Source organism: Equus przewalskii, chromosome 3 (genome assembly GCF_037783145.1).
Source record: "Equus przewalskii isolate Varuska chromosome 3, EquPr2, whole genome shotgun sequence".
Lineage (NCBI taxonomy): Eukaryota > Metazoa > Chordata > Mammalia > Perissodactyla > Equidae > Equus > Equus przewalskii.
In genome coordinates this window covers 60568588-60595239 of record NC_091833.1, presented here as the reverse complement: position 1 = coordinate 60595239, position 26652 = coordinate 60568588, and the positions used below count along the sequence as shown (strand labels likewise).

General features: G+C 41.8%; 2 long non-coding RNA genes across 2 annotated transcripts in view; one reads left to right on the top strand and one right to left on the bottom strand.

The window, feature by feature from the left end:
- LOC139082300 (uncharacterized) overlaps positions 1–26652 on the bottom strand; it is a 182594-nt gene that overhangs the window by 76518 nt on the left and 79424 nt on the right. The gene's annotated exons all lie outside the window — the stretch shown is intronic.
- Positions 13170–13754, top strand: LOC139082299 (uncharacterized). Its single transcript, XR_011538159.1, has 2 exons — positions 13170–13333; positions 13573–13754. It is a non-coding gene; the product is annotated as an uncharacterized lncRNA (long non-coding RNA).

The window sequence follows — 26652 nt, the reverse complement described above, 5'->3', positions numbered from 1 at the left end:
AGCATTTTAGAATTTTTATTAACTTCTTGATTAACCCAGTTGCTCACTAAGACACTCAATTTTGAAGTGTGTCTGAATAAGCTTCTGAATGAATCAAGCTTCTTTAGGATTACATTTTTAATTCAACTAGATATATAGTAGAGAGATCTTATTTGTTACCCAATTTTAAGACAAATTTCAAAGTTAGCCAAACTACATAGCAGTGATATCATTTGATTTTGATTAGTTTCCCAAAACTATTGAATTACGAGCATCAGATAATTTCCTAGCAATGAAAACTATAGTTCAGAGTTGGGGTAGCTGCTTCACCTGGAAGTTGGTGTCATTTTTGCATCCATTAGGATTCCCATCAGATTTTCAATTTGAAGGCATTTGACAAATTTACATAAATTCCTTTTCTTAAGAGTTCGGCTTTAAAGGAGAGAGATTTTGAAGAAAACGTGTTAAAAGTAAGGTGAGGCTTCGTATATAGCTTGGGCTGCTAAACGTATTTCCATTTTAAATCTAGCACTCATTTTCAAGTTTGTATTCTGAAATTAATTCCATCATGGAGGTTCCTTTGAGCACAACAGAACGTCTGAGCTCAAGAAAGTTCTAAAAAGGATAACCATAAAAAATTACTTAAGAAGATGGCATTTAGAATAAAGTCAGGAGTTTTTCACGTAAGAGACTCAAGAGTGACCACTCACTTTGAAGAAAATGCACCCAGTTGTTCGCTCCCCTCTCTGAATTCCACAGCTAGACAGTATTTTAGAGCCTTTTAGGAGGTTGGTCCTTATCCTCACAGCTAAGACTGCTCATAATCGGGGCCAGAAGGCTCAGTCCCCCCCACCCAATTTCTTAACCAATCCCAACAGACTCCTCGGTTTTCCCTACCTGGTGTGTCTTGGTATTAATTCATATTCCCAGATGCTAAAATAATTTCTAGGCGCCCATGAAGCCCTGCAGTTAGAGCAGCTACTTGCAGCCTAGGGCATTGAATGAGCCTACCGAACATGTTTTCGAATTTCGAGACTAAATTAATCACCTGTCATCTTCCTTGATAGTAAGACATTCAAAATGATTGACTTGGCTGGCCCGTAATCTGGGCACACGCTGGTACCCCAGCTATCAGCTCAGTCTCTGCTTCTGGAGAGCTATGTCCCCTCCCCGACACACACTGTAGTAGCCCCTGGACTGTCCCACCCATTGCTCAGTAAATGTAGATCGTCTGCCCACGGATTTTCCACGTTGTGGAATCTCTACAGCAACATTAAAACTTTAGCCCAGATCAGCTTCTCCTCATCACCCAGGGATCTCCTGGGCTGCCTTTTTCTCAATCCAAATAGGTGTGCTTAGACAAGGCAAGTTGACTTCAATATTCAGCTGAGGGAAACACAATTAGAAATACAAATATGCAAGAGAGAAAAATCATGGTGCATACCCAAGTCAAGAAAAGAATTAATCTGAGATTTTCAGTCCTCCTAATTATAAAACTACATATATAGTTACTCCTAGAATATATATATATATGTACCTCCCAGGTCAGCAATCCCCATTTATTCAGAAGAGACGGAGGCACAATGACTCTTATGCAGAGCCCTCAGCATTGCTCCCAGCAATTCTTTTAAGGAATAGAGTGGGCCCTCTGAAGAATGATTCTCAATAAAAAGCCAGAAGCTTGTCATGAGTGTTAGGGTCATTTCTTCCAATAGCCCCACTATATATCCTGAGTGAGTTTCTCACTTCACAGACCATTTTTATCCCCATATTTCTGGAGCTAGGTGCATGGCAGCCTCCCAGGAAGGCATTAATATCGTGTTAGTCTGTTGTGCTGTGCACAGCTTGAAACACAACTAATAAATTTCCTGTAAGTTTTTCTCATCCTCTTTAAGCCTGAACTTTCTCAGGGTATGTGTGGTGCTGCTGAGCTGTCGAAGAAGCTGCCCCTGGAAAGCCTCTCATTTTTCTTTTAGTGCCAGTTCTTAAAAAGTCACAAAGCAAAACAAATTACCGCCATAAAATTATAATGGTGAACAGGAAAATTCATGACAGCCCTTCTCCGAGACTGCAGCCACCACAACTCATGTTCGCCTGCACCCGTTAGCCACGCATTCCCCCACGTTCGGTGAGGTGCGCACTCCAGTGAGCCTCTCCAGGACTTGGAGGCCAGTGCGCCCACTCTGCCACAGTTCCCCAACCCACCCAGATGGCTTCTGCCCTCACGACACCAAAACCGCTCTTGCCAGGGTCACCAGTTACGTAGAGGTTGTATAATCCAACAGACAACTTTCAACCATGAGTTTTTTCTGACCTCTCGGGAAAATGCAACATTCTTTTAAGAATTTTTTTTTTCAGTTTTTTGGTGAGGAAGATTGGCCCTGAGTTAGCATGTTTTTTTCTCCCCAAAGCCCCAGCACATGGTTGTGTATCCGAATTGCAAGTCATTCTAGCTCTTCTATATGGGATGCCGGCACAGCATGGCTTGATGAGCGGTGCGCAGGTCCTCGCCCAGGATCCGAACCGGTGAACCCCAGACCACCAAAGTGGTGCCCATGAACTTAACCACTCAGCCACAGTCTGGCCCCTGCAACACTCTTGATTCCTCCCTTCTATGAGAAAAATACTCTCAACAGTTTGGTTCCAAAACATCTCCCTGTGTATCTGATTTTTATTTCAGTCTCTTTCGCTGTTTCTGCCCTTAAACTCTTGGCCCTTCCTCTCTCTCCTAGACCCTTACTCCCCTTATTCAACACCCTCTCTTCAGGCAGACTCACCTTACTTCAGAGATTCAATGCCTATCAATATATCAATAACTCCCAACTATTTTTCTTCGCTCAGTTATCTTTGTCTAGAACCTGTATAGCCAACAGCCTCCTGGATATTCCGTTTATGTGTCTTTTTGACTAGTCTAATTTAGACTGTCCAGAACTGAATTCCTATTCATCCTCCCAAACCCTCTCTTCGTCCCCATCTTAGGGAATGACCCCAAATCCACTCAGTTGTGGAGTCAGGGAGGAACCCCTCTCTCCCATATTCCTTTCTCCAGGCAATCACTCGGTCCATTCTAGCCCATATCCTACCTGGACCCATCTAATGTTCCCCGCTCCCTGCCCTGGCCCAGGCCAGCAGCACACCTCCCCCAAGCTACCACAGCAGCCCCTCACTCACTCGTCCCCGGTCAACTCACCACATTGCCACAGAGCAGACTTTCTCTACACATCTGACCACATCGTACCCCACTTCCTACCCTCCTATGGATTCCTATCCCCTCTTAAGACAAAGGCTTTCAGGCTCTGGCCCGGCCGGCCCCTCCTATTCCTACACTCTCTTCTTTCATTCCACTCCCTCCACCCTGCCCACCCGCTTCTCTCTGCTCCAGTCACATTGGACTTCTTTCTGTCCCTCAGTCTATCTGTCCATGCTCCTCCTGGGTTCCAGCCTTCCCTCAGATGTGCTCCCACCACTGTGCGTCCTCTCCTTTTCCATCTGGCTAACTCCTACTTAGCTTCAAATCTCAGCAGAAATAGCCTTGCTTCCAGAGATTCTCCCCAACCCCTGAGACGAGGTTCATTATCTTTGCTGCGTACTCCTGTAGTCCACTGAGCTTGCCCTTCCCTAAAATTCCCTGCACCTGTATTTGTTGATTTATGCTCCCTTCTCCACTAGTCTGTGGACTTCATGGGTTTAGGGCACTGTCTCTCATTCACGATGATGTCCACAGTGCCTAGTGCCGTGCCTCGCTCATCAATGATGACCAGTAAACTTTTCGTAATTAATTGAATTGAATTTTTGAAGCTCCTGGGGAGCAGAAATTAAGTTCTTGTTTTCTCTCTTTCTAGTGCGCACCTTCCATCTTTGTCCATCTACATCCAGAAGGTAGTCCAGGACTGTTGCTGTCACTTCTCTCTTTACCCCTCTCATGCCCACACTGCCTCACACATTGTAGGTGCTTGGTAAATGTTCAGTGATTGAATGAAAGAGCCAGCCTCTGCCCCGAGGCAGCATAGAAGAATCACAAAGCACAGGCTCGATGTCAATAGACCTGGGATTGGATCCAGGTAGGCCAGTCCCGTGGCCCAGTGGTTAAGTTCACGTGCTCCACTTAGGTGGCCCAGGGTTTCGTTGATTCCGATCCTGGGCACGGACATGGCACCGCTCATCGAGCCATGCTGAGACAGCATCCCACATGCCACAACTAGAAGGATCCACAACTAAAAATACACAACTATGTACTGGGGGACTTTGGGGAGAAAAAGGAAAAGTAAAATCTTTAAAAATAAAATAAATAAACAAATAAAATAAACCTCTCAGCTTCATTTTCCTCAGCTGTAAAATGGGGACAGTAATAATACTTACCTAATTGGGACATTGGGAAGATAAAATGAAATCATGTGTATAAAGCACAGTAAAGAACGGTTAGAACAGCAAGTCTTCAATAAATAGTAGTCATCACTACCATAACTACCATCATTAGACCACCTGTAAAGGCTTAATTATGCCAGTATCAAACAAGGAATTATTAAATAAATGATAGTATATACCAAGAAACACTATGAAGTCATTAAAAATGCCTTTAAATAATATGAATGACATGGGAGAAATGCTGCCACTATAATGTTAGCAAAAGTATACTAATTTAATAAATATACATGAAGCATATAACATGTGCAAGCCACAGTGTTAACGCTGAGGATATAATAGTTAACAAGACTGCATGGTCCCTGGTCTTGTGGAGCTTTATTCTAGTGTGCATAAAGTAACAAGCGACACACTAATTGAAGAAAGCAGCATCTCCAAAAAGATATTTACATATAGCCCCACACACAGTAGCATCTCAATTATGTGAAAAGTGTATGAATAAATAAATGATTGGAAGGAAGCCAACCTAATATTTATAATGTATTGTGGGATTGTGAGTGATTTTTATGTACTTTATTATATTTATATATTTATCAAAAACATGTACTAGTCGCTTAAATGTAAATCTACTGTATAGTTCTATGAATCTGCCTTTTTCTGGGGAAGCTGAGAGAGAAATGTTAAGTTCCCTATCTGGATCCACTTTTCTTTCTATTTTGTATTCCTCAGTTTTCATAATAAAGTAGTAGTAGGTCAGACATGACGCCCTCAGCTGCCTGCTGTCTCCACACCTGCTCCCTTTCTTACAATGCCAAGGAGGAGACGCCAGACAGCCAGGTCAAAGGTTGTCCTGATTCCCTCCACTCTCCCCCAGGCCAAGCCCTTTCTTTGCCGCCTCCCTTGTTAACATCTATAAGCTCTTCCTCTCTAGCCCATCATCCTGCTCAGGTCTCTCCCACCCTTACCAACTCTCCTGGACCCTGTGGACCACTTCTAGCTCCTATCCTCTCTCTCTGCTTCCACTCACAGCTAACATTTTTTAGAATGGTCTAGACACTTCCCCCCACTTCCTCACATCCCATTCACTCTTCAACGTTAGTAAATTTGCTTCCACCACAGCACTCCACTGAAACTGCTCTTGCAAATATCACCGGAATCTTCATCGTGTCAATGATGGACTTGCGTTGATGGCTACTTTGCATTCTTATTTTTAAAAGCCTCTTTGCTGACTTTTGCACATGCTGATCCTTCTGCCTGCAATGCTGTCCCCCAGCCTGTTTGCCTGACTAACTCCTCCTCTCTATCAAGTCTCAGTTTCCGTTTCAATGGTGCTAGGCCAAAAACATCTTCCCTACTTCTTCTTTTTGTACCACAATAAAGATAAACTCCCTTTGTTATGCAGGGGGCTCTCATACATTGCTGGTGAAAACAAGGATTTCTTATAAACAAATATATAACATATGACCCAGAAATCTCACTTGTAGGTATTCATCCAAGAGAAATGAAAGCATACGTCCACACAAAGACTTGGACACAAATGTTTGTAGCAGCTTTATTTATAGTAGCCAAAAACTGGAGGGGCCAGCCCAGGTTGCCTAGTGGTTAAGTTCAGCCCCCTCTGCTTTGGCGGCCTGGGTTCAGTTCCCAGGCGCAGACCTATACCACTTGTGGCCATGCTGTGGCAGTGACCCACATACAAAATAGGGAAGATTGGCAACAGATGTTAGCTCAAGGCCAGTCTTCCTCAGCAAAAAAGAGAAAAATTGGCAACAGATGTTAGCTCAGGGCGAATCTTCCTCGGAAAAAAGAAATAAGTGCCCCAAACTGGAAACAACCCAAATGTCCTTCACCTGATGAATGAATAAACAAACTGACAAACTGGTACCTGCATACAGTGGAACACTATTCAGCCATAAAACGAACAAACTACTGACACATGCAACAACATGGATGAATCTCAAAAGTATTATGATGAGAAAAAGAGGCCAGACACAAAAGCCTACCTACTCTATGGTTCCCTTTATAGGACATTCTGGAGAAGGCAAAACTGCAGGGACAGAAGTGAGATCAGAGGTTGCCAGGGGCTGAGCATAGAGGAAAGGATTGACTACAAAGTGGTTAAGGGAACATTTTAGGTGATGGAAATATTCTTTATCTTGATTGTGATGGTGGTTATATAACTGTAGGCATTTGTTAAAATTCTTAAAATTGTACACCTAAAAAGGACAAATTTTACTGTCTGTAAATTTTACCTCAATAAACCTGGCTTTAAAAAAAGAAGTTCAAGGTGTACCCACAACATGACTAACAAAAATGTACAACTGAAATCTCACAAGGTTGTAATCTATCATAACATTAATAAAAAAAAAAAAAAAGTTCAAGCACTCTGTTTTGGTGGCCTGGAGTTCATAGGTTCAGATCCCAGGCTTGGACCTAACACCACTCATCAAGCCATGCTGTGGTGGCATTGGTATCCCACATAAAACAGAGGAAGACTGGCAACAGATGTTAGCTCAGGGCCAAGCTTACTCACAAAAAACCCAAAAAAACAGAAAAACAAAAACTCAGGTCAGGCTCATCTCTACAGGAAGCCTTCCATGACTCTATCCAACTCACAGACTGGGTTGAGTGACCCTCCTTTTACTTCCCAAAGCACCTGGTGTCTATGTGTTTCCCTGTTGTACATTATATTGAAATTATACGCTTAAAATAAAATACAGTTGTTTAAATGATAGCTTTGTATGTCTAGTTCTCCTACTGGCTCGTGAGCTTGTTAAAGTCAGAAACCATATCATATTGTCTTAACACCCACACATCTATCTCTCCCGCCCTCAACCTCTCACCCACCCCCATGACTAGCGTATGGATCAACCAGTGATCAATGAAGTTTCTCCTACAACTGACTTAGCAAGAAAGTCAATGAAGTCTCCTGCTAAGTTCAAAACCTTTCCTCACAAGTCTCCCTCATCAAAATTCTTAGGTTTTTTTTTCCTTCTAAGCCAATATAACTAAATAATTCTTAATAAAAGTATTAACAACTGGTGGTAAGAAACCACTTGCAAAAATACGTTAAATTTTAGCATAGATTTTCAATATCTGTTTTAAAGATAGGATCCTAATGGGAGAAATATTTGAAGCAAACTAACACATTTGCAGAGGAGTTGCTTCAGGTAGAAGCTGGTCAACATCTCTTGAATCTGTGTAAGAATTACTAACAATTATGTACTAACAAATTAATTTTTTAAAGTAGGGAGCTGTAACACTGTAATATAAGAAGAAATATATAGTTGATTTTCATCTCTGGTTCCTGGTGCAGAGGTCCTAAACCTTTGTAATTTCCTGGGTGGTAGAGATGAGAGGAGCGTCTGTGGTTATTCATAAGCTCCTTTGGATCATACCTGAGTTTATTCAAATAAGGTGACTCTTGGGGGGGGCCCTATATAGCTTCAGGATAGGGGTTGGTTGCCAGAGGAACCAATCAAGTGATTGGAGGGTTGGAACTTTCAGCCCAACCCCCAACTTCTGGGGAGGGGGAAGGGGCTGGAGATTGAGTTAATCGCCAATGGCCAATGGTCTAATCATTCACCCCTACCCAATGAAACCTCCATAAAAACCCTAAATGACAGGGTTCAGAGAGCTTCCAAGTTTGTGAACTCAACCATGTGCCAGGAGAGGAGGGTAGTGCACCCCAAACTCCAGGGAGCAGAAGCTCCTGCACCTGGGACCCTTCTGGACCTCACTCTATGTACCTCTTCATCTGTATCCTTTAAGAATATCCTTTACAATAAACCAGTAACAGTAAGTAAAGTGCTTCCCTGAGTTCTATGAGCTGTTCTAGCAAATTATCAAATCTGAGGAGGGGTCATGGAAACCCCCAATTTGTAGTCAAGTTGGACAGAAGTCTGGGTAACCTGGGGCCCACTACTTGTGATTGGAGTCTGAGGCGAGGGGCAGTCTTGTGTGACTGAGGCCTCAAGCTATGAGGTCCATGCTAACGCCATGTACATGGCGTCAGAACTGAGTTAAACTATAGGACACCCAGTTGGTGTCCACAGCAAACCAGAGAATTGCCTGGTATGGAAAACTCACACATTCCGTGTCGGAAATTGTTGTGAATAAAAAACAGATCCGTAATAGGAGCTATGATGTATTTGAAGCTTTTTGATTACTAATGACCAGTTTCCAGAAAGCCCCTTTTTCTATAAGAAGGAATAGATAAGTCGGGAAGGGCAGGCATGACGCAGTTTCTAGCTCCTTTGGTATCATTTGGACCCCTTTAGCACTTGAATTATAGGCCAAAACCAAAACCTTTATCTGTACTGCTTTCTACTGAGAATCCTTCAATTAGTGAGTGGGGAAATATTTCAAGGGAGACACCACGAAAGAATGACATGCCGCTATTATACCCACTCGGCCCATTAAGGAAAATTTCCTTCCACATACAAGTAGTCTTTTTCAAAGAACTACCAAATCATTCAAGACTGTATGATTTATTGTGGTGGTTCCCGCCCAGCAGTCAGGCCTTTCCCAAGTAGCCGAGGAGGGAAGCTGGAGTTTCACAACAGTTACTTAGAATTCACTTGTCTTCCATCTGATTCTCCTCCTGTAAGGGCGGGGTGCTGGAGCCAACCAAACCCTGCCTACCCCAAATGGCTCACTCCTTGGTCTGCTCACTGTGCACCACACTCGGGGCAGCCTGGACAGCAATGCACCCAGACAGGACTCTGCAGTGGAGGCTACTTGCCTGGTTTTGCCCAATCTAAGCATCAGTGATGGTGAAGTAGGGCTACCCTATCTAGGTATTTTCCTGGGAAAAGAGTCAACAGTTTTTATCCCATTCTGAAAGTGCCCATCCTTGAAAAGTTATTTTTTTAACTTTATAATAAGATATATATGAAGAAAATTAATATGAATAAGCGAAAATAAGCAAAAATATAAGAAGGCATCCTATGTTGGGAACTACAGAGTGGCCAATAAGCACCGTTGGGGTCTATGGTGGGTTGGGGACTCTGTCTCCTAATCCGTAAAGTGTGTGGCTCCTCCCAGGAATGGTCCCCTGTCCCCTGCCAAGCAGCCCTCTGAGAGATCATCACCAAACTTCCTAACAACCATCTTTTCTTACTGTTTACAAAATGCTTTTGCCTATATGATCTCACTTGATTTCCACTCCCAATGAGACATAGGAAGAATTTTTATCTCTATTTCACAAATGAGGACCTGAGGCTCAAAGAAGAAAGGTTTGGCCAAGCACACGCAGCTACATTTCACTTCCTTCCGTGGAAACGGCCCGCTTTCTCTGTACTGTGACCTTGCACTGACTCTGTCTTTCCCACTAAGGCTCTTTTGCTTTCCTTCAGTCAGCACTCACCGCCTCCTCAAACCTTGATATGTTTTCATCCCCTTTTCTTGCTCTCTCGACTGAAATCTAACTGCCTTCTGCCCTGCAGAGACCATGCCCAGCTGTCCTGGTCCCCACCTCAGTGACTCCAAAGCTCCTGAATCCTCAGCGTGTAGTACCTGGCTCCTTTTCACGGGCTTCCCTTTGAACCCATGCTCCTCGAGAGTCCTCAGTACCTGCCAGTCCAGGTACCTACCCTCCAGCACCCCACTCTCCATATCTTTTTCCACTCAGACATAGTGATCCTTTAACCTCAGCCCCAGCACATGATCACAGAAGTCTCAGAGTACTTATAAGAAGGGATAGGATTATTTGTAGAGAGACTCACTAGGTTTTGGGACCCCTAGAGTGTGGACCCCATTTTTCTCCAAACTCCAGCTCTTTCCACACAATGGCCCCTCTCCCACACACCACCACCAATGCCCTCCACCACTTGAGTTTTTGGAACAATAACCTGACCACCTCAAAATTAGTTATGATCTGCCTGAAACATAGGCTGATAATTTGACCACAGTGGTCCCTTATACCCCTAGTGTTCAGGAGAAAACCGATATTCTGCAGTAAGAGACAAGCCAGATGCTCTCTAATCCTCTTCCATTAGCAACCAGTTTAAATTCACTTACTACTGTGAAAGCTAGAAAAGGGAAAGAAAACAGGCTAAGAATGAGACTGGCCTCGAATGAATGTTTGCAGATTTGATGCTATTTTTGTCACAGAATTAGCATATATTCTGCCTTGTCCAAACAGTTTTCTCTTTCTCCTCTCTGTCCTCTTCCAGGGCTCCCAGCATTGGCTGGAATGTAGGACAGAATTTTCCACAACACACAGACATCACCCATCTGTCTCTAATTTCACAAAATGACAAAGTGGAATGGCCCTGAGAGCCAAAAATTCTATTTCATTCTTCTCTCTGATATACTAGTTAGGCCAGTGGATTTTCTTTTCCTTCAATATAAATCAGGCCTTTCAGGCAGACTTGAGAAAGGAGAGAGCAGACCCCGAGTATCTCATTGCTGTGCTACTGATGAGGATTTACAAGAAGCTGAACCACTCAGACTCAGTCAAATTGCAATCAGCCCAGGAGGAAATTTATCATGTTTTTGACATTGTGGAAACTACCGCATTTCCCCTGAAAAATATAAAAGAAAAGACCTCATCTGAAACCTATAGCATCCCTCTAAACTGGAGCATGGTGCGTTAAATGTACCACCCCACTGCTGAGTCTTATTCTGCGATGGCAATCAATGACCTTGTGTCTCGGGACATGGACTTTGTGGTGAAAGTCAGCATCTCTGAAACAAGAGGATTACTCTTGTTTAGAGTTCTCTAAAACATAGTAGTGTGTTTTGCTTTGTGTTCACACAGATAACTCCAAAACATCAGGAATAAGGACCTGATGGCATTTTCAAATGCTTCACATTTGACAGGATTACTCCTTTGAGGGGATGACTTCCGACAAAAGATGTTGAACAAAATTCAGGGACTGGTACACAGAATTAGCCATTCCCTTGAGAAGAAGTATCATGCCTCAAAATAGAGCATTCCAGAAGGTATTTAATTTGAAATCAGAAATCCTGAGCTGCAATCCTGCACTTCCCTTGAGGTGGGCTGAGCCTTAGCTTCCCCCACCTACAAAAACGGGGGGCTCAGCGGAGCATTCCTGAGAGAAGGTGCTGCTTAAGTACTTGAGGAACACAATTAAGATGAGGCACTTGAGAAAGACAGGGCCCAATTAAAAGTTGATGAAAATTTCACTTAACTTTAGGTGGCCAACTGTCCAAGTTTAAGCTCCCTCAAAGGCACAGCTGAGACAAGGACTTGGGCACAGCTCTCTTATTTGCCATGTGATCCCAGGAAGCAAGAGAGAGGGATTGGGGAAAGTCAGAAAAGGAGGGGAAGCCAACACCAAGGTTCATTATCAAGGTCACTGCTGTGAACAACTGGAGCACAATTCTCCCAGGATTCCTGAGAAGGGTACAGAATGCCTGCTAGAAAGGGCCACCTAAAATATGGCAGAGCACTTCCAGTCCCCATTGGCTGAAGTTTGGCCCCAGGGGCACTAACTCCAGCAAGCTCCTGCGGCAGCTGGAGAAGGACCTGAGTTGGAACGAGGAGAAACCCAAGTTGAGAACTTGCGGTGGGATTCAAGCAGCCCACGGTGAATGTGCACTCCCATGGAGCCGGCTACCACAGCTGAGGCTGAACTCAGTGGGAGTCTAAGGGGCTTCGATGTGGGCGCCTGAGTGCTTCCTACACGGGCCTACGGCTCTCTCACAGTTCCTGGCTTGTTCGATCCTCAGAGGTGGTAAACGATACCTGAACTTCACTTTCCTTACTAGAAACTACAATGCCTAGGATGACTTCTTCTTGAAGAATCACATCCCTTCACTTCCAGGCCTTTGCACATGCTATGCCTGATGTTTAAAATACTCTCTCTGCCTGCTCTTCCCCACCGCTACTTTGCTATCTGGACTCAGCTTAAAAATTGTGTGCTCCCTGACGCTTCCCCTGACCCCTAGGGAAGGTCAGCTGCCCAAGCTATGTGCACCCAAGGAACATTGCATGGCTTCTTTGTGCCATGTATCACCTTTTACATTATTTTTTCAAATGTCTGTTCCTCTACTCTCTCTCTCTCACACACACACACATACATACACCATTCAATCTATCAGTACTATGAGGTCAAGAAACTTGCTCTTTTGTTAACAGACATATTCCCCAAACCTAGCATAGTGCCTGTCACAAAAGCCAATGAGTAAATTTTTTGTTACATGGACTAATGAATAAACAAAGGCATCAATGAAGGAGGCGAAAACATCTCTCCTCACTCAAACCGGCCTGAAAGTCTACCTTCTCAGGAGGTCCTAGGCCCTTCTCCCTGTTGTGCTGCCTTCAGAGGGATTATTCCAGAGCTTTCTCTCCAGGATCTCTTGCCTGGGCCTTTCTGTGAAGAAAAAAGTGCAAGTCTCTTGCTACAGAATTGTCCTCGGGATTTCTGTCCTCTGCATCTCTGCGCTATTCCCAGTGGGCCGTGCCCGGAGGATCATTTTGCCTGTTTGTTTGGTGGGGAGCTCACACAGTGATAGGCAGCACTGGTAGTCTAATCCTGGCCTTTCAGTTTCCTTCCTTAGCTCCAGACAATAACCCTGTCTCGTTCCTAAAGGCAGAGATGATCTCCGTCACTGCCAAACTGCCCACGTCCTCCTCGTCTCTCATTCCTCTTGACCTCGTCATGCTCAAAGGATGACAACCCTGTCCAAGAGCAGAGATGAGGCAGCCAATGGAAACCTTCTGTCAACCCGCTGTGCTCTTCCCACCACAGCGAGCCAAGGAAGATGTCCTCTGGGGTACCATCGGGGTCAGGGCCCCTCTGACTCAACCCCCAGATGACCTAACAATAGCAAGAAGAGCACAGAACACTCCAGGAGTCAGAAAGCCTGCCCATAAATGCAGGGAGGAACAGCAGGGCAGGATCAGGAGACTACAGCAGATGACAGGCCACTATGTCCCCAATAAACGGGCAGAATACTACAATGGCGGATCCCAGAGCAGGTTCTGAAGGGCACCAAGTCTACACGAGGAAAGTCTGCACAGGTCAGTGGCCCTGAGGTCAGGTGCACAGCTGGTGCCTGGGAAGAGCAATGTAAGTCCAGATCCTGGCATGACAGACACGTGGCCAGGATCTGGTTGCTGCTAAGAGTTCTTCACTCTCACCACATCGTATCTTGCCTCCTCAGATCCTGCCTAGAAGGCTCTGCCCCACTCTCTACTCTGCTCCTCTCACTTGTCCCCTGTGCTTGACTCAGTTTCCTTATCTTTGTCTCTCTTCTCAGAAGCCTTTCCTGAGCTCCACAGACTGTGCTCTCTGTCGCTGCACTCACCCACTGCCTGCTTGCCTCCTACCCTGTGAGCACCCAGAGGAGGCAGCCATCTTGTCTTTATATCCTCAGGGCCTAAGACGGTGCCTTACCCAGAGGAAGTCCCTCAACAAAAACCGAATAAATGACTTGAAGGAATGAATGCATTTATAAGAATTGTTTAGGACCAGATCTTCAAGAGAGGGTAGGAGCTCTTTATGAGCACAGGCACAAAACCAGAGCTAGACCACCAATGGACATATGAGACTGAGTTCCAAAGTCCTTGGCAATTTGCTCCTTAAAGCCCTGCTAGCAGAAGCTGAGATTGGTCTGAGGTTTTGAAATGACACTGAATTTATAGATGAAATTTCCACAACCTCAATCCTGTGTGGCAGAGGCAGAAGCCAGGCAGACTGACAATATTTGCAGTGGGCTGATTCTTTCATTCCTCCAGCTTGGCAAGGGTTGAGAAAAATTTGGAAGTGACGGATGGGAGGAAAGTAAAGTGGCATCCGTTATTGGGGGTAGAATCAGTATAAAGATCATTGACCTGATGAAATCTCTCCAACCTAATTTTATTACTTCCTCTCTCAACGTGCTCCAGCCCCTTCGGCCTTCTCTCAGTTCGTTGAATATGTCAAGTTCTTTCCTGCCTCAGGGCCTTTGGACATGCTATTTTCTCTGCCCTAAATATTCTTCTACCCACTTTTGAAAGATAAACTCCTACTCCTCTGTAGGTTTTAGTTTAAATGTTACTCTTCAGAGAAGCTTTCGTTGACCACCTTATTACAAGTAGGTGACCCCCATCGCAGCTTGTTTTAGTCCATTCTGGCTGCTATAGCAAAGCACCATAGACTGGGTGACTTTTAAACAACAGACATTCATTTCTTACAACTTCTGGAGGCTGGAAAGTCCAAGACGAAGACCCTGGCAGATTTGGCGTCTGATGAAGGCCTGCTTCCTGGCTTACAGCCAGTTGTCTTCTGGCTGTGTCCTCACAAAGTGGAAGGGCGAGGGAGCTTGCTGGGGTCTCTTTTATAAGGGCGCTAATGTCATCCACGAGGACTTCACTTCAGCAAGCATTTGTCAATGCTTGCAGAACCGTGTCAGCATTCAGTATTGTGCATTAAAGGATGCCATGTGGGTCTGTTAGTCTTGTGAATAAATTCCTCCTAATAAAAGAAAATGAGATTTCATGATTAAGGGGTTTAGAAATAATCAAGAGAGGGTTAAAAATAAAACTAGCGGAGGCAGAACAGACCAAAGAACAGCTACTGGCATGCCTTCCAAAAGGATGTCCCAGATTATGACTTCATAAGGAAAAAATAAAATAATTGCTTGCCAAGCCATATAAAAAGGATGAGTTCTGGGAGAATGGGTTAGAAACTAAACATTGATAGGCCTGTAGAAGCTAGCTTCTCTCAGCAACCTAGAACTTTCCCAGAAGCCATTTTCCTGGCCATTCTGAGCGTTCACTAGTCTGATTTTCCAGCATCCTGTTGACATGACCATCAGTGGTCTGATCTTCATTAACCAAAACAGGCCTGCTATGTTAAAAAAAAAGAAATGCCCTAAGGAAATAGAAAATGAACTCTTCTGGTTTGCAAATACTTGATGAAGTTCCTGCTCAGGCCCCAGGCAATTTAAACCTTAGCTGGATTTGGAGTTTTTTTTCCCCATGTTTGTCTCATCCCAGCAGTCAAACCATGTCCGTTAAGCTAGTTTTCAAAACTAATGAGTTGTAAACAAAATGTTCCTTCCTACATGGAATGCTACGAGCTTTGTCTTCATCTTCAGACTGCTATAAAAGGAACATCCCTTTCAAAGTCAGAGAACCACTTTCCTCACCATTCCTGTATTTGGCCCACTCCCACCCAACCTGCCAGGTTCGGTCAGGCCCTGCTACCCTCACAGTCTGCTACCGCTCCAGCCCACAACGCCCATCCCACACTCTCCTAGCTGAGCCCATGCAGCTCAATTTTTTTTTCTTCAAATTGTATAAGGTGAAGGAGGAACAAAGTGGGAGGCAGTGGAAGAAGCAGGAAAGAAGCAACACTAAATTACCAAGCCAAGGACTATGTTTTGCATGTTACATAGGCAATCTCATCTAATCCTCACCACAACCCTGTAAGTAAGAATTATTCTTCACCTTTTCCCAGAGGTTCTCTGGACTGAGGTTCACGAGAGGCTGAGAAACTTGCCCACAGTTCAGAGCCAGGAAAACATAAAGTCAGGATCTGAACACAGGTCTCTGACTATACAACTCAGGCTCTTTCCTCTACACTGCGTATCAGTTTTATCTTCTCTTCTACTTCACCCCCAAGCACAGATCTATAAGGAATGAGACCAGGAAAATGAAGGGTATGAAAGCCACAGCATGTTTCGAGAATAAACATCATATCAGGCATCTATTAGAGCACACGAAGCTTTGGAGAAGGGAAAAGGGGGAGCTTACATTACAGTAGGAGAAAGAGGTATTTATACAGCACTGGGCATGTGGTGGAGATGCTCCTGACAAAGCAAATGCAGCATCAAGGTATGATACCCAGAACAAAGGAGATAATTAAGCCTCTGCAGACTCTCTCCTGATCAAACCGCATCTGTAGTGTTTGTTGCAGTTTTGGTCACCAGGGGTTGTGTGCTGTGGAATCCACAAGAAGAGCCAGAGGAAATTCAGCCAGGAAAAGAGAATCCTTTAAGGAATCATGGTTAAATCTTCCAATATCTAAAGGGCTATCTTCTAGGAACAAGATATTTGCAAAATTTCTCTGCAACTCTAGAAAACAAAACCAGAACCAAAGAAGTAATGCTACAGGAAGCTCATTTCTGCTTGTTGTAGGGAAGAACTCAGACAGTCCAGACCATACAAAAATGGAACAATCCACCACTGGACACTGGCAGTTCCCAGTGTTGACATGTTGACACAGCCTGGAAGACCATTTAGCAAGAGTATGGTAGAGGAGATGCCTGCATGGCTAAAGCTCCCCAAGATCCCATTCAACTATGTGATTCTACAGCTCCAATTGCATTTAATAGACTTTCCTTTCATTGCAAGGAAATCTATATTAGTTTCTTATTGCTGCCATAAAAATTACCACCAATTCAATGGCTTAAAACAACACCAATTTATCATCTTGCCATCCTGTAGGTTAGAAAGCTGACACAGGTCTCACTGGGTTAAAGTCAAGGTCTCGGCAGGGTTGCCTTCCTTTCTGCAGGCTCTAGAAGAGAATCCATTTCCTTGCCTTTTCCAGCTTCTTGGCTCAGGGCCTCCTTCCTGAATCTTCAAAGCCACAGTGGCAGGCCGAGTCTCTCTCATCACAGCACTCCAACCTCCGCACTTGCTTCTCTTCCATTTTTAAGGACCCTCATGATCATATTGGGCCCACCTAGATAATCCAGGATAGTCTCTCTATGTTAAGGTCAGCTGGTTAGTAATCTTAATTCCATTTGCAACCTTAATTCCCCTTTGCCATGTAACATGACATAATCACGGGTCCCAGGGATTAGAAGATGGATGTCTTTGGGGGAGGCATTGTTCTGACTACTCCAGTGAGGTTCTGACAAATTCCACCAGGTCAAGCTTGCACGTGACTCTTTGCCTTCCCTAAAGATCACAGGGGAGAGGAAAAGGATTTGGCAAGAATATACCAGGCCTCCATGGGTTACTTGAGAGTCGGTCTCTACCTAACCCAAACCAACCAAATAAAACGGCAGAAAGTATTTTTCTGTTATGTAGGTTTGACCTCTTGAGATGGGATACCAAATGACCCAAGTAAACATTGACCCCTGAACATCCCTGGGAACCTAAGGTAACTAAGCAAGGAAGTCAACTCAAATTATCTGACAAGAGAGCCTCCAATTGGTAGGGTATGAGGCTAGTAGGAAAGGAAAAATAAAAAGCAGCTCTGTTCTCTCTCTTTTTGTCCTCATCATTTGTTAGAAACTAGACGCTGCTTCCACACACCCTCCCTCACCCACAGCAGACACCGGTACTCCTTTACTCTCTCCCACAGCCTGCAACAGGCTTCAGAAATCTTCTCCAGGCTGTGCCCCAGCAAGGCACTAGCAATTATCAGAGTTGGCACATGAGAAAAAACCTATTTGCCTTCTCCTCAGGAAAGAGTCTCTGTTCAGTGGGTTGGGGTTTAGGGTTGTTGTTACTTCTTTAGTAATTACCATGTACAGGGCAATGAACTAGAAATCTTGCATTCAGAAGGAAAATGCACAGTTCATAATCTCAGCTGCCTAACGAATACAGCCTAGCAGCACTTATCGCTGTTTTGTTTCTTGTTAATAGAATTCCTGATCTCACATCACGCTTGTCTGTACTTACCTGGAGTTTCATCATTATACTACCTTAGGATCTCCAGCATCTGAAACACTGCAAACTCCTGAATTGTCATTTCTTTTCCACAGGCATATTTATTGTGAGTGTTTTTCTAAGAGTCGTTTTGGTCACCACAGACGATCTACCAGTCAGGATTCTTTCCACTGTAGTTGATAGAAAACTCTATTAGAACTAGTTGAAACAAAAAAGTGATCTTATTCACTAACATCTTGAAAAGTCTAGAGATCAGTCTGGCTTTGGTCCTTTCCCAAGCATCAAATGATGTAATGGGGACCGGCTCATTCTCAGCACTGCTTCCCCTCCACTTCCTTGTTGACTTTATTCTCCTGCACACTCTTGCCTTGTGGGGACAAGATGGCTCCCAGCAGCTCCAGGCTTACCTCTCATTTTCCCGGAAATCCCAGTAGAAAAGAAAATGTTTCTTCTATATATGCCCCTCCAAAGGTCCTGTACTGAATTTAATTTTAGTGGCTTGTCATTGACCTTGCTCAGGTTATGTGCTCACCTGTGAACCAATGACTATGACAAGAGAAATGCAAACCTCTGATTAGCCAGCCCTCAGTGCCTGACAACTCCTGGAGCGAGGACAGCATTCTATGCCATTTGAACCATGTGAAATTAAGGGAAGAAATGAATTCCCCAAGGAAAACTGAGATTCTGTGACCAGGAGGGAAAATGCTGGCAGAAATATCAGGCAATCGCTCTACTTGGGTGACACTTTGAGTCAGATTATTAGCTGCTCTCTGGTCCCTTTTAGCTGAGAGTGCAACAGGGAAAAGAATGTCATCATTTGAATCGGGGTAGGTACTGAGGAGAGTGTTCAAAACTTAGACTACAGTCCAATGGAGTGGGACTTAGATGGGACACCACAGTACAGGGGCCATCAGCAATTTGCATGACATCTTAGGATGTAAGTCCAGAAGATATTCAACAGCCACTGAAAGGGGATCACTCACCAAATTCACAAGCCTCATTCATTTTGCCTAACCCTGAAATAACTTCTAAGGAATGAAAACAGAAAACAAAATAAGAGGACAAAAGGATTTGGGATCAGGCAACCTGGCTTTGAGCCCCACCACTTACCAGTGGTATGGTCTTGAACCTAACACTTAACCTCTCAAAGCCTCAGTTCTATCTTCCGTAAAATAGCATTAATAATAATTCCTCCCTCACAGAGAAATGTGATCATATGTGTGAAGATCGTTTCTTAAGAGACTGCAAGAAACCCTCCTATCCACATTGGCTGTTGCAGTGAGACTTCGCTGCTCCTCTCTTCTGTTTACCCTCCCTTTGAATCTGGGCTGGCCCTGGGAGTTGCTTTGTCCAATAGATTGAGGCAAAAGTGATGTTTGGTTTTCAAGGTTAGCCTATAAGAGGCCTTGTAACTTCCATTTTTGCACTTTTGGAAAACTCCCCCTTGGAAGCCAGCCACCATGCCATAAGGAAGCTCAAGCTGGACTATAGAATAAGGAGAAGGCAGATTCAGAGAGAGCCTGGAGACTGGGAGGACATCTTGAATGTTCCAAGCCTAGTTGAGCTCCCAGCTGAATGCAGCTGCACAAACAGAGCAGAAGAACACCCAGCAGAGTCAGTCAACCCACAGAATTATGAGAAATAAAGCATTGTTGTTGTAATCCACTAAGTTTCAAGGTGGTTTATAACACAGAATTGGTAAGTAAGACAATACGTAGACGGTGTTTTTGCGGTTCTTGCTGTACTTTTCCTGCAGTGTTTTTCAAGAGGAATGTTATTTGCACTTTAGGCAAAACAAGTCCTCATTTGTAAGACTGCCTCCGTTTCGCAGGATGTTCAGTATCACTAGCCCTTACCTGCTAAATCCCAGTAGTGCTCTCATTGAGTAGTTCAGTCATTGAGAATCAAGACACCGTCCCTCAGGCCCAAACACCTGCTGCTATGAGCCAAACCCAAGAAGAGCACTGAGTTTCTAGGAGGTGAGGACTTCAGAGGTCAGCTCCACTAATCACGGGCAGGAACTGTGTTCTTCCTGTGTCCTGATCCTCATTATGAGTTGAAACACCTTCTTTCCTAGCATTTCATGCTGCCTTCAAAGAAATGAGCTGCATGTGGCCGTATGAAAAGTGAGTTTACAATGCCTCTAAAATTATGTGACACTATTTGGTGTAAATAATGCAACCAGATGTGATAAATCTGCATAGTCTGGCCTTCAAGGAGCTCCAGATAAAACTGTCATCTACCACCAAGTGCAGTTAATGTAGAAATCATCAACATTCTTTAATTTGTCCCATTTATTTAGTACTTTGGGGATATGGAGAAAATAAGTAAATAACATTATTCTTGGCTGCATGATCATCCTTGTCTTTTTCTCTTGATAGAGATTTGTAACGGAAAATCCTAATTTAACAGATTGACAATACAAGGCAGGGTATTGTGGAGATGAAACTTCTGTAGATAAATATCACTTTCCAGGAGGCAGAGGACTGGAGAAGTGACCTCCTAAAAGAGAGTTGCCATTAACCATGAATATTTGTTCTTTGTCAACACCAGGGAGGACCAAAACTTTATCTGTTAATTTCACCACAGTGGGATTCCAGAGCTTATGTTTTCTTTCCTGGAGAGCTTCAAATTTTCAAAGCAAACTTCAAGGGCAATGTTTCATTCAGTCAGTCTGAAGCATCAGTATTCCTGTCTTAATAAGATATCAAATATTCCTTCCACTCCATCCTTTTACCCACACTCATTTCCCTTTTCATATTTCCATTAGCTTATAATCTCATGTTCCTCCTAAAGTATTAGTTGAAATGGGAAAGGTAATTTATATGAGCATATCTCTGTCAACTTAGCTCTGAACAAAAGTTGCTAGTGTGCAGACTGGCACGCCCCATCCAAAGAAGACATGGGATAGCAAGTTCGAAGTTGAAATGAAGTTTCCAAAAATAACAAAATTATACTTTAAGTCCTTGTGTTTTACTTACTGAAGATTGTAAAAATTCCCCAGTGATCTTAGGGAAGTAGAAGAAAGAAGTAATTAAGTCACTAGAAAAAATATAAGATACTATGTAAGAATATAATGACATCTCTGTGTCTTGTATAGCTATCTGTACATGGCACCACGTGTACAGTTGCACATGTGAAAGAAGCAAAATGTGGGAGTTCTCAGCTTTGAAAACTAACTGCTAAATTAAGGAAAAACGGAGAGAGAGAAGGAAACCTAAATACCTGATCTGCTAAAATTTAAACTTAAAATATGTTCCTTAGAAAAATACATATGCTAGAATTCAAGTAGGTGACAATATGGTACTTTTTAACCTCATCTATTTTAGAAAAATCTGCTCCTTGGTAAATGAATAATATGTTTATACTTCAAGTATATTTTTAATAGTTAACATTTCAAGACCATATAACATTTATTTTAATAAAATTTGATATTTTAAAAGTAAGAAAAGAACATTTTTCACTTTACAAAAGGATTCACAACCAGGTTTCGTTACTTACTAAGACCCTTTGGGAAATTCTAATGTTATGACACTTATTAAAAGTTAATGCACATACAAATTTTCAGTATTTGATCTTTTGTGTAATTGAGATACATCTCTCTGGCAAGGGCTGTAATCTTCTCCAATTCCTGAAATGTTAATCTCTCAAAATCCCTCTCCTTCTCCCCACCCTAAATCCTCTGTTATTAATCTTCACTGAGCTCTCCCAGAAGTCTCCTACATCAAAACCATAATTCTTTTTCCTCGTGTCAACCAAAGAAATACCAAAGGACAGACATTTACTTAATTAGGTAACATGGCGCCATCAGCCAACCCAGAGAACTGGAAAATTCAAACTTCAAAATAACTGAAAGGACCTGAAACATCTGACAGCACATAATATTTACATATTGGGACCTCAGATAAAGTATCTACAGTGATCTTTCCTTTTTTTAAAAAAAAATGAACGCTTCTGTCCACTGTGGAGTGTAAAGAGCATCAGGATGGTTGTGCAGTTTAGACAGACAAAATATAGATATATTAACTAACCAAAAGGAGGGAAAGAGGTCAACTTACATTAATTAATCACAGTGCTTAAATCTGCCTGTGTTTCCACAGCTATCAAATGGTGGAGGGAGACTGAAGTCTTAAGTCTATCTTAACCTGAAGCCAAGCTCCCTCGACACTGCCCACACTGCCTCCTGATTTTCCCCTGAGTTTTCATCTGAATCATGCACATGATAAGTAAATATGCTTCATGGCCAAATCGGGGTGGGACTGCTGTTGTGTTTTGTTTTGAGGGATGTACTAATGGTCTTAGCTTCCACCAAGTTCATTTCTGTATGTCTTGATCATGAAATATGCTATATTTGAATTAAAATAGAAAGGGGAAAAGGAGTCGCCATCAGAGAAATCGAAAGAAATTTGAAGCAAACAGGAAGAAAGAAGCAAAGAATAAAGTGAAGATTGGTGCAGAAGAGATAAAACATGTAAAAGGGGGAAAGAAGAGAGATGAAATGGAAAGTTCTAGAGGAAGCAAGTATATACAAAGACGATCTAGGGACTTTCTCCCATTGGTGGCAGACAGGGTAATTTGGGCTAACTCTCTTGCTGAAAGAAACTAAAATATCTGGGCAAAATATAAAAATCATGTTTTTAAAAATATTGAAAAGCTAAAAAGAGAGCATGGAATTACTAGGTCAAGATCTACAAGAAAATAGAAACCCAAACAGACGAGTCTGGCATTTTGCCAAGAGCATGTGGCCAATCTGGAAGAGGCAGCTGAGCGATTGAGCAGTGTTTTTGATGTCTTCCTAGTGCCAGAGGGAAAACATGTGCAGTACCTCTGACAGGGAAATTTATAAATCTTCACTGAGAGACAGTAGGGAAGACTTAAATAAATGGAGAGATACCCCATATTCGTGGATTGGAAGATTCAGTATTGTATCGTTGCCTCAACACACAAATAAAGCTAAGGAACAGAACAGAGGGACTAGACAAGGGCTCGTTCATAAATGGCACTTGGTGTACTATAGATGTGGCACTCATTGGCATGGAAAAGGATGGTTGACACAACTGGGCATCCATATGAGGAAAATGAAACTTGACTTCCAACCTCACAGTCTATCACTATCTGCGCCCTACACAACACACATTAGAGAAGCTCTTGCATTTATAGATTTGGACACCTAACACAAGAATATTTGTAGAAACACTGTGAATAAGAGTAAAATTTTAAAAAAATTGAAACAACACATGTCCATAAAAAGTAGAATGAATAAATAAAGAGTAGAATGTCCATGAAATGAAATAGTTCAATGAAATGCTATAGTGCTATAGAAATGAATGTTACAATATGGATAAATCTCAAACATAATGTTAAAAAAAACTGGTTACAGAAAAACAGAAATATGATTCTATTTATACAAAATTGAAAACGTGAAAAACTAAAAATATACTTTTCAGAAATACAAACATGTCATAAAATGATAAAGAAAAGTAAGGAACTGATAAGTGCAAAATTCAGAAGAGTGGATACCTCTGGGGAAAAAGGATGGGATGAGAAAAGGCACTTAACAAAAATAGTATGCTTTTCTTTTTCTTAAATCAGGTGGTAGGTAAGTGATATTTCTTGTATTGTGAGTATTCTTTTCTACCTATTCAAGAGTTAATAGAAATGTAACAAATACATTGGCCCAATACTGAAGGACCAATTTTGAACACAATATTCATATGAGGTCAAAAACAAAGCTGAAGGTCACCATCACAGAATGAAATTCTTGAGACAAGGATAAATCCGAAAATTTTTTCAGAAAATAAATTGAATCATCACTTTAATCTTCTTACTTAAAATATCACTTCTCAAAAGTTTAAAGTTGGCATTACAGTGCAGGAATAATCATTTCTCAGCTTGTTGACTGCCAGATTGCTCCTACGTGTGGTCAATGTACCACATGTTTACAATATGAAATAGGTTAGCAAAAGAGGAAGATATTTTTTGCCACCTCTAGTAAGAAAAGGCTACTGCTGGTTGTAATGTTGCCCTTCCACTCTAGTAGCAACTGGATTAAAGTCAAGACTTGTTTCTTCTGCACCTTCTGGACTTAAAGCTGTGGTCATTAGGGATTGTGCAATTTCATTGAAGCAACCTCACAAAGAGAATCTGTGCATTGCTTGAAGATCCTTCCTGAATATTTTCAAAAGCAAAGGCAATATTTTTGGTCTCACTTACATTTTTTATTTTTAACATTACGCATGAACTTACTAATTTAATTCGCCCCTAAACCTTGGATCTAGAAATGTGGCAATAGAGCACCATAACTGACTTTCAAAACAACCAAATAGTCTCTGAATTTCCATTTGCGCCTTAGCTTTCATTGGATGCACAGCAATTTCAGCATCTTCCCTGAAGCAGCATAAGAAATGAATCCACTTATAGCAGGCATGATGCAAGAAATACTTGCACTGTCAAGCTCATCAGTTAGGATACTTCTTCAGCAGATCCCAGCAAATGAACTATGTTATCTTCAAGAAGCCCATTGATTCTAAATCCTGCTTGTTGGTATTATTACATGTTCAGGTAGACTTTTAAACATGTAGTAGCTACTTCTCCATCCTTCTTGAATATTTTGTATGAGTATCTGACAAGGCAGTTCCAAAACCTCTTGGATGTCAGTGTGCTTGTCTTTGGCTGAGGAAGAATAAGTGGCCCACTACCTTACAGCCAGTTATCTTATGATGGTACCCCACGCTATAATTCCTTTCTGAACACACAAGCAAAAGATGTGAACATAACATCATATCTTCGAAGTCACCTTCCCAATGTTTTTTGCAATATCAACGACAATACATGATGTTGCATTGCTTTTGCATTCTAAGAATATTCCTTCAATCAGATTTAGTATGTCATTGGCTGTTTGAGATCCAGGCGTCTCTCAACAAGCTAACAAACCAGAGCAGTCAGTTCAGGGATTCCAGAAATGACACTGGAGGAGGCATTTGGTGATTTGGTCTTCTAAAATTTGAGACCAAAGCCACAGCTTGAATGGCACATTTTTAGCTGAATAGTGAGGCCAAAGCTAAACTTTGGAAGCTTAATAATTTTTAATAAAATATCTACAAAAACTAAGAGAGAAAGTTTAAAACTAAGAGGATTCATGTACTCATTCAACAATTTTGTATTGAGTACTTGCTGCATGCTGACGTTAACCAAACAGATAGATGTCCCTCTCCTCATGGAGTTTACATCTTAGTTTAGAGGGGCAGGGAGGGACAAAAATAAGAGTAAATAGACAAGCAAGTGTCAGATGGTGATAAATGCCATATGGAAAATTACAGCAAGGAACGAGAATCAAGACTGGGTGGAGTGAAGGAGGGGAGTGCTGTTTTCCAAAGCATGCTTAGGGAAGTTCCCATGGATAAACTGACATCTGAACAGAGAACTTAATAAAAACATACTTCTAAGTTTCAAAAGCAGTATGTTCTAAATGGATGTGCAAAAGTATATCAGGCTCATGAAAACAGACAATAGAGTTTCACAAAATCATTATGAGGCAAAAACAAAATTCAAGAACTAAAGTTGTTTATAACAGCAAAATAATGCTAACTTAAAGACTTATTAAAGTGAAAATTGCTAAATTATAGTAAATTCATACAATTCAGTAATGGGTAGCCATTGAGAAATGACACACCCATCCATATCATATTATTGAATTTCAAAAGTAGATTATATAATATAACATGAAAAGATAATTATCTATGGATGGATTTTTTTAAGTCTGGAAGATTATACGATGAACTTTTAATGATGGTACATCGGGAATAAAATCCTTGCAAGTTACAAAGAAGATCTTGGCTTCCACATATGCAAGTCTATATTATTTCAAAATTTTACAACAAACACTTACTATAATAAAATATCTGCTGTATATGTGGTTTTAAAAAATTCAAGGGAAAATAGAATGATTTTATATTGATAAAGAGTACAACTCAAATTAGGATATTATTTCCATGAAACCTCTTTATATAAAGCAAAAATATTTATTAAGGCTAGAAGAAAGTAACATAAGTGTAATGGTAGTGAAGGATTTCACTTACCATCCTAACCTTCATCAAACCTACTGGGCAAAAATAATGATACAGAGGTCTGAATGCTGTCGTTAGTAGGTCTGATTTAAATGCTCGTAACTACCTCTCAATTCTGTAGAGAATAGAACATATTTTCCAACGCCCATGAAAAAAATACAAAAATTTGTCATATACTGTAAATAAAGTCTTTATAAATTCCAAAAAGTGGAAGTTGTATGTCACTTTCTCTGTTCACAATGCAATAACTGATAAAGTTGGGACTTGAATTGAAACAAACAAAATTTAACCTCTTAGAAATTTAAAGGCCGTTCTTCTAAGTAATTCTTAGGTCAAAGAGGAAAATCTGCTCTTCCATAATGTTTAATACTAAATAGTAATAATAACACTATACCCTAAAAAGTATGAATGCAACCAAAGCTGTTATCTGAAGAAAATTTATACCACTGAAAGTTTGTATTAAAGGAAAATGGCTCATAACAAATTAAGTATTGAACTGAAGAAGCAAAGAAAAACAAAATCAATGTTAAAAAAAGAGAAAGAAATTCATAAAGGGAGAAATTAATGAATTAGTAAAATAGTAGAATTGATCAAGAGCTACATCTTTGAAAATACAAACAATATAGAAAATAAAGCCCTGTGTTCCTGTACTACTTGAGAAGATGT